Here is a 9,512-nt window from a genome sequence, read left to right as displayed (position 1 = left end):
TTTCAGACACTGTTGGTTGTGACTTCTTTTGTAGCCATTATAACTATTTGAAAATTATATTTTATCAAAATGTCTTTCATTTTTTGTTCCCTAGCAATTTCTCAATTCAATGACTCTCCAACAGCCTGGATAGCAGTGTGTGTGTTTGGGGGTGGGGGAGATGGGAGGTACCTCTCTCCTTCCTCCTTGATCACAAGGGCCTCCTCTAGTTCAGAATTCCTGGGAGATATATGACAGAATTAATCATTTCTACAGTCAGAAGAAGTAATTTCTTAGTATTCATTGGTGTTAGGACTAGAGATAGTGGCCCATGGGCCCCTTCATACCTTAATTTCCTTACACCTCTGCTTCCAGTCTTTGATTCAGTTGCCTTTCTATAAAATCTCCCTTAGTATTGCCCTGTCTTCTTCCTTCCTTGTCATAATCACTGCCATCATCCTGTATTATGTCCTCAAAATCTTTCAAAGCCTCTTCTGTAGTCAGATAATTTCCTACATTAGCTCCCATTCTTGTTAATTATATTCGCTGGAAGTAAAGCTCTCTTTCCAAAGAGTAGATCTAGTAGTGTAAATCTTCTGCTTAGCAACCTTCATTGACTCCTCATTGCCTATAATATTAAGTAAAATTTTCTTGCTTTAATAGTGCCTTAACATCAAAGTAAGCTTCTATCTTTATGCTTCTGGATTCTTCCTGACCAACCGTTCTCTCTGTTCTACTTTAAATGAACGACACTCACACCCCTCCAGTACACTATGATAGGTTTTTAGTTCATAAACCTATCATAGATTTACATTGTGTGTGTATCTGTGTTCTTCCCTCAGAGTAGATTTTCATTCCCAAAGTTCTATCTTTTAAAACAAAAATCACCTCTTCTAAAAAAGTTACCACCTCTTGAAATTATCACCTCTCATTCAAGACCCTGCTAAATACAACCTCTTACATATAATCTATCTTCATTTCACTTTTTCCAGACCAATGTTACAGTCTTTTTCTTTCCTTTGAACCACCATAACTTTTTGTCTGATGGTCTACATTAGCAATTACCTTTTATCTTGCATATATTTATAGATATGAATATATATGCTTTTTCCACATTCTTATCCTACACTAGACTCCAAGCCCTTAAGGGCAGTGATAATATCTTTTTATAACCTTTACTTCCTGAAACATGAATTAGGCCTGGGTTCAAACACAACACAGATTACCATTTGGAAGACAGATTCTATCCGGGGGCAAGGCTCTGTAACACCGGGATTGAAAGGTAATGTTGCATGTATGATGTACGAAATTTTTTCATTGTAAAAAAGTCAAAAGGCTAAGACAATGTCTGCATATTATCATACAGATATATCCACTCAGGCATGTATTCCCTAAACGTGATGGTCTTGTTTGTTTAAGCCAAATAGTTCAGTCCTATGATCTCAGTGTCTGTCCTATTTGGAATATTGGATTAGCATGAACTGATTAAAGTGCTAACTATTCAGAGTCAGAATGATGCAAAACAGATGGAAATGCCAAAAGCAGGGAGCATGTAACACCTGTGAATTATATCCAGATCAGTTACCAATCAGATTCTGGGCTCCATTCAAGGTGTTGACTTTGATCTTTTTCCAGTTGTAAATGTTTCATCCAAAACAGTTGCCATCTTGGCACAACTTTTTTCAGGAGTTGCCCAGGACAAAAATAACAGGATTCTCCAGACTGGAACTATAGCTCGTTACAGCCCTGTTACTCAGTGCGTGGTGAGAGAAACCCTCAAATTCAGAGGCCTAACCTATTATTATTAAAATGTAAAAAATATATGTATCTTTTATTCGCAAATTTCTGGTTATAATAAAACCTTGTATGTTGTTTTTCTGAGATAGGTTAACAGTCATCATTGGCTCAACATGCACAGTTCTTTGGACAGGAGCCCTCTTAAGATCTGTCGTAAATGATGCAAATATAGAGGCTAAAATAGGAGCTCATCTCTGTGAAGAGTCCTTATAGTTGTGCATGTTTATTCTTCATTGCTCTCACTGTCTTGGCAGGAGAACTTTGTTGCACCTAGTGTAGGATACAGTTATGCGTGGTGTTCATATTGGACTACTTGCCAAAACCTCTCTGCTTAAAATACTTTTGTGCCACTTAGCTCTGTTTTTACATGACTCTGTGGTCCTGCTTCAGCTCTTTGTGACTGTACTTCAGTGCACATGACTCTATGACTTAAGACACAGATGACTGGTGGACTCTTCTTTTCCCAGTTTTTCTTACAATCCCAGTGACAGAATTTTGTATGCTCATATTCGAAGAAAAGCCATACAGTTATGGAGACACTCTGGATGTAACATGTGCCTCCCCAGGGATAAGAGAGGCCAGTCTGGCTGACGTGGTACAACTGGCAGTCAGGTTTCCCTCCCTCACATTTCCCTCTGGGATTCCTTCTTGAACCAACACGCATGCAGTTTCAAACTGAATCAGTTGTTAGGAACTTATGGCAGTTAAGTTCCTAGGTGTCTCACAAAAGGCTGTGTAACCATAACATAGCTGCTCTGCTTTCCAGATGATCTGGGTGGTGTGGGGACTGTGGATGGCGGAGGCAGTGGGAGGATACTTTGGGAATACCAAACTTATTTGGGGATGTACTCTCAGAAACTCAAGTCGAAATACTATTTATTGCCTCTGTATTTTCACCACTTATTGTCTGTTCTACATATCATACAGAGATCCTTCATATATCTTAGATGGTTTATTATTAATAGTTTCATGGATATAGCCAAACCCTTTCTGACAGAGAAAATAGGAACAATGAAGCATTTTTATTGTAGTTGGGGTGATCAGGTTATGGCCTCTGTAGGACCAATGAATACAAAAGTCAGTCTGACAGGGCTATTTCTCTTCCCTTCTACATTTTTCCATGTTTTTCCTTCCTGCAGTCAGTTAATTGTTAAACAACCATTAAAACTGGACACTATGATCATGGTGGGGGGTGTGGTATCTGAGTTCAATTATAAACAGGAGAAAAGGACACTGTGCCTTTTGGATGAAAACAAAAACTCACAGATGGGTATAGTCCCTTGCTTGGACCACCAAATTCTCTACTTTCTCAATGTCTCTATGGAGGCTACTTTAAAACTCTGGTGTTTGTTAATGGCAAGTTTTATGTATTATTATTCATAAGTTTTATCACCTAATGTACAGTTATTATAACTTTATCAGACTTAAATTTAATGTATTCAGATAGATGAAACAAATTAGTTCTTTAATGACATAACTTCAATAACCAGTTTTTTTTGTTGTTCATTTAGGGTTAGACATTCTTGTTCCTGAAGGTATTTATAGAGGAGTTTTTGGATTTTGGAAGGAGCACTGGATTGAGAGCCAGAATATCTTGCTTCTGGTCTTGACTTTGCCTATTTAGTGTCATTACCATGAATAAACCTTTGAGCTTCTCTATTTTCTATCTTTGTGTGTGTAAAATAAAAAAAAGTAAGTAATAACCACAATGAACAACCATAAGCATAAGTTTATTCTATTTAGCGCATGCCAGCTACTGTATCAGATTTATACATCCCAACCCTATGATGTGTGAATTATTAAATCATGTTCAAAGATTTAAGATTTCTAAACACCAAATCAAGGAAAATATTGTTCTTATTTTGATAGGCTTTAGTGGAAAAGAAAGGTATATCAAAAACTTTTTATGAGCTATTAGTATCAAATTATTCCCATGAATTCTAGAAAATGAGAGAGCAATTGTTTTGCTCCTATGACAAATGGATGAATGAACACAGAAAGGAGAGGATGTAGCAGATATTGGAGATAACCACCAAATTTACTTGCAGTTCTAAATGCTATGAATGTAAGAGTTTACCTAAAAAAACCTTTCCAGTTTGATCAAGTAACTCTTTTAAAATAATGGAAAACGTAATGTATGAATAGTTTGTAACACATTATGTCAACTTGCTGACTTGATGCTTGGCATCTGTGTCTGTGCTAATGACCATATTATTTTAGTTCCCCAATATATGAGATTATTTTCTAAATTAGAAAACCAGATCATTCTATGACCAAGAGATGAATCCTGTAGTAGCCTTCTTACACAGTCCCAACTCTAGCTGTAAAAATCATACACCAGGGACAGAGCCCAGAGCTCCTGTGGCCAGAAACCCCAGGCCCGGGTGGCTGCTGCAGCCAGAGCCACTCGGAGGGGAAAGATGGCGGCCCTGACCACGGTCGTGGTGGTGGCCGCTGCCACCGCAGTAGCCAGGCCTGTGGCAGGGGCAGGCACGGCTACCAGGACCAGCGTAGGAGCAGCGCCGGTGCTGCAACATAGTTACTAACGTAGAAAGATAAACACAGTCACTTCTACAACCAAAAAAGTGACTTCAGAATGGAGCATAGTATGCTGGAAGAATTGGAAAATAAATTGATTAACAGCAGGAAAACAGAAAGAGCAAAAATCCAGCAACAATTGGCCAAAATACGTAACAATGTAAAGAAACTTCAGCATCAGTTAAAAGATGTAAAGCCTACACCTGATTTTGTTGAAAAGCTCAGAGAAATGATGGAATAAATTGAAAGTGCAGTTAACACTTTTAAGGAAGAGCAGAGGTTGATATATGCAGAGCTTGTGAAAGAAGAGAAAACAACTCATCATGAGTTGAATGCCATATCAAAAAAACTGACACATGGGCTTTGCATAATTCAGGAACAGAGAAAACTTTCAGAGCAAAGTCAAGCAAAGTTCCTGCTGGCAAAGTAACATCAAGTTCTCTTCCAGAAGAAGTGGTAGATTTTGAAAAATTCCTTCAGTAAACAGGAGGGTGACAGGCGGCTGGGATGATTATGATCACCAGAATTTTGTAAGGGTGAGGAACAAACATAAAAGGAAGCCAACATTTATGGGAGAAGTTCTAGAACACCTTCCTGGAAGAACACAGAATGAAATTCAACAGCATGTGAAGTGGTATCAAAATCTCCTGGCCCTAGAAGAAAGGAAAAAAGAGTATTCAGAGTTGGAAGACCCAAAAACAGTGAAAAAAGGAGGAAATTTTCAAGTCAAAGCAAAAGGCTGAGAGCACACCTATGCTTCTTCATAAGTTTAATAAGTTTAAGTAGATAATCAAAGGCAAAAGGAAGAACAAAGAAAGAAGCAGAAATTGGCAGTTGAAGCTTGGAAAAAACAGGAAAGTCTAGAAATGTCAATGAAATATGCTTCCTGGTTAAAAGAAGAAGAAGAGAAAGAGAAAAAAGCAGCAGAAAGCACGCCAATGCCAGTTTAAACTAAAATTGCTGCTAGAAATTTACACCCAGCAGAAGAAAGAACAGGGAGAATTTTTGAGACTTGAAAAGGAAATAAAGGAAAAGGCAGAAAAAAGGAAAACTGCTGCTGATGAAATTTCCAGGTTTCAAGCAAGAGGTTTACATAAACTTGAACTGAAATTTCTGGATAAACAGTCCAAGGAAGATGAAAAGGCAGAAAAACAAAGGAGATTGTCAAAATTAAAAGAAAAGGTTGGAAACAATGTTAGTAGAGATCCGTCTAGGCTTTACAAATCTACCAAAGGTTGGAAAGAATGACCAAAAAGATAGAACCAACAGGCCCTGAGCCACTTCTACATATCCCACATAGGGCTATTCCAACCTGGAGACAACAAATTTAGAAAAGAATATGAGATCATGAAATTGATACTCATGTGATGAGAATGTTGGCGTATTCAGTTATACAAGGAGACAGTGAGTAACCATGTTTTTTACATATTATACTAGTGAGATTGGTTATTGTGTTGTATGTGAATTGACAGGTATTGAGTTCCATGTGGCATTGGTACTAGTATTTCCTGTTTATCCTCAGAGGGACTTTGATATGTATGTTGGCCTATTATTAATGTAAAAGTTTTTTAATAAATGTATGTTACACACATTTCATTTAAGTACCTGGAACATTTCTAAGGTATTTTGCTTTTGTCGTTGCATAGCAAAATAAATTGGGAGAAGCAAAGAGTAACATTTTTTAACCCCAAATTTTGTAACATTTGTATAACTTGGAAGTAATTCACTTAAATAACAAAATAAGTTGTGTTTTTTTTGAGTTATGAAATGAGTTAGTACTTTTTCTAAGTTTAACTAGTTGGTGGTTTGTCAGTGATTACTTTTTGTGTAGTAAATATTTTGTATTCGTTTGAAGCATGCTTTGTTTTATATAGAGAATATTTATTTTAAAAATATGCCTCTCACTTCATATATAGCCTCTTATTTGTATTACTGATACCATCATTTTGGTTTCCTTTAACTGTGCCAACTTTGCCTTCAGCCTATCTGGGCTTCACAGATTGATAAAATGTTTGTGTCTTTAAAAAAAAAATCGTACACCAGGGCTTCATATGTTAGTTTAATACACTGGAAACAGTTTTTGATTCAAGTATATATCCAAAGGTGCATAGCAAAGTTAATCGTGACAGTAAGTGTCAATCAAATGCTTCCTGACTAGCAAAGTGTGCACGTGCACACATACCGACCGTCGTGCACATATATACCCCCATTCACAGACAGACATCCCTATTGGACCCACCAGTGTTTAAGTCACATGCCCTGGTCTGAGTTAGCATTCCATCTAAAAGGTAGACTGTCTGGTGTTTTGGGCTCCCAAAGTCCTCCACTTCCTGTGACAGCTGTTACCTCTATGTGACTTCTGGCAGCTGCCTCAGGCACAGCATTGACAACAGAGCCGAAGTGGAAGTGAGCGCGGTTTTAATGGTGGAGCTCCTGAGCTATTTTTAAAGGAATATATATACTTCCGGAAATTTTTAAAAAAGGAAGCTTGAATTATTTTTTGTGTATAACAGTGGGTTGCTAATTAGGATTAGTGCATTTTCTTTGCCTGCATGTATGTTATAGAATGACTCTGGTAGAATGTCTCCTGTTTTCCAGTCTCCCCAGGGACACATCAGTCTCCTGATCACTGTATAAGTGTTCTCCACAGGCACAGCATTCCTTAATGTTGATGTAGCACCATAGCAAATTTCACGTACAAAAGAAGGCACCAAGACTTGCTTTAAATTGCTGTGGTACCTCTATCACTTACATATACATCTTTTACATTATAATAAAAATGTCTCATCATTTTTGTCATATATGAGACAAGAACAGTTATAAACCTCGAGTAAACCTGTGGCCTAGCAACACTTGTAATCCTTGAGTAAAAGACTTATTTTTATTGGGACTTTTCCTTAATTTTAATAGTAGTCAGTGTCATATTTAAGGAATACCTACAAGGTAGTAAATAAAATTCAGTGAAACGTTTTAGAACATCATTTGAAAGCCATTATAAAACAGTGGTCATCCAAACAATCTAAGGTGTGCTTAGGAAACTTCAGTAATTTGAAAGCCACATAAAAGCTTACAAAGGAATTATGAAAGTCCGTCATCTGGTTTAGGCCACTTTGCTGCATAAACAATTAAGGCAAAAACAGAATTGATCGAAGAGACAATTCCACGACAAACTGTTAGAAACATTCTTCTACGTTTCTTTTATTCATTGATCATGCACTCTTCCATTTATTTCAGTAACATTTATCAAGTCCTATTATGTGTTAAACACCGAGTCAATTTTAGTTAATATAATTTATTCTCTCAGCACCTCCATGAAAACAGAAACCAGAAAACAAAAAACCTGACCATCCATTCTGTTCCTGATATGAGATGGAAGGCTGTATTTATTTTCACAACCACCATAGGAAGAATTAGTTTTCCCACTACATTTCAGGAAATTGACGGTAAAAGTGGCAAGATAATTCACCAAGGTCATATAGCTGCAAACTTCTGGAGACAAGATTTTACTCCTACATCCATTTTTTTCACCCACCACTTCGCGATGTTTGTGAAATCCCCACAAGATATTTAAGTATCCCCAACATCTCAAATTGTGAGAGAAGATGAGGGAGAAGTTAGGCGAGTGACTCATGAATGCTGGGTTATGCTGCTTCTTGAAAAATGTGCACATTGACAGCTTTTACTGATAATTCATCTAACCATTCTTTGAGTGAGTTCTGTAGAAATTTTGGAGTGAGGTGCTGAAGCAGTGGGCCCACCACCCTCACCACTCTGGGCCTGGGTTGGGCAGAAAGGAGCCAGATTAATCTCATGGTGCTTCACAAAATCAAAATAAGTACTGATTTCTAATTTATAATGAGTACTACAATGGTATATTTTTCTGCAGGAGAAAAATCAATATAAAAACACACCTTCAAAGTCCAAAAGCTCTCTTTAGCTATTTCTTCTTCTTCTTCAGATCCTTTGAACATACTTGATATTTTCTTAAATTGCTCTTCTTGGATATATTTTAATAGTCTACCCCTTCTCATATGATAGTTTACATCATCAAAATCACAGCCCATAGCTCATTTCTCATATGTTGGGGCTGTACACTCTTTAATTCTACTTCACCCTATTTATTTATCTAGTTCCATTAAAAGTATACATTTGAAAAAGAAAGGGGGCATTATGATTAACATGTATAATGTGGGTGGGGCACGGGGAGGGCTGTGCAACACAGAGAAGACAAGTAGTGATTCTACAACATCTTACTATGCTGATGGACAATGACTGCAGTGGGGAATGTGGGGGGAACTTGGTGATAGGGGGAGTCTAGTAAACATAATGTTCCTCATGTAATTGTAGAGTAATGATACCAAACTAAACAAATAAAAAAATAAAAATGTAGATTTGACAACCTGAGCATGAAAGAGACATGTCCACAGATAGAGAATCAAGGTTTCTGAGCTGATTTTTCTAACTTCATCTCATTTAATCCTCAAAAAAAAATTTTTTTAAGCAGGTATTATCTTTGTTATTCTTTCTTTACAGATAAGGTTATGACCCACATATTCATACATATTCATATATTCAAACCACTCGTCTGTGTAAGGAGTATGATTCTAAGGTAGTGGCTGTATTAGTTTAGGAGAATAACCATATATTTGATGGGCCCTAGTATAAAAAAATGTTAGGCATAATCAACATAACATGATTCTAATTCAAGGTTACCAAGCAATAACTATTTGTTTTGCACAAGATTAGGGCCACTGGCAAAGTTGAAGGCTGTGTGATTTTTCCTTTGTATGCTTTGAGTGTGGGGGTGGGCATAGCAAATGAAAGAGCTTATAACCAGCAGCATTGGGTATGTGTTTCCATTTGCACATCCAAAGTTTGTAGACACACTGCTCTAAAATGTGCTCTTCTCTTTATATTTCACTTCAGATTCAACCTTATTATAAATTGGTGTGAATCACTTTCATCATTACATTATAGTCACTTCACAGTAGTCGCTCCTGAGCAGAGGTGAATGGGAGTTTTGATAGGGTTAAACAAGAAATCAGAAAATCCTTACAAAGAGGCATAGCTTGGGCAGTTGCATGAACAAAGGGAAGATTGGAACAACCATTGTGTATCTTCAAGTCTCTGTATATAGCGAAATTTGCCAAGGGAGCAAGCTGTTATGCTAAAAAATGTTTCTGTAAGACAACAATCTC

The 9,512-nt window shown here is 37.1% G+C and overlaps 1 pseudogene; it reads left to right on the top strand.

The window, feature by feature from the left end:
- The first annotated feature begins 4,196 nt into the window (after positions 1–4,196).
- On the top strand, positions 4,197–5,657 carry LOC108394578 (coiled-coil domain-containing protein 112-like; annotated as a pseudogene).
- The last annotated feature ends 3,855 nt before the right edge of the window (positions 5,658–9,512 follow it).

This window comes from Manis javanica, chromosome X, assembly GCF_040802235.1.
Source record: "Manis javanica isolate MJ-LG chromosome X, MJ_LKY, whole genome shotgun sequence".
In the NCBI taxonomy this organism is placed as follows: Eukaryota; Metazoa; Chordata; class Mammalia; order Pholidota; family Manidae; genus Manis; species Manis javanica.
Note: the sequence above shows the minus strand (reverse complement) of the source record. Positions and strands in the feature narration are given on the sequence as shown.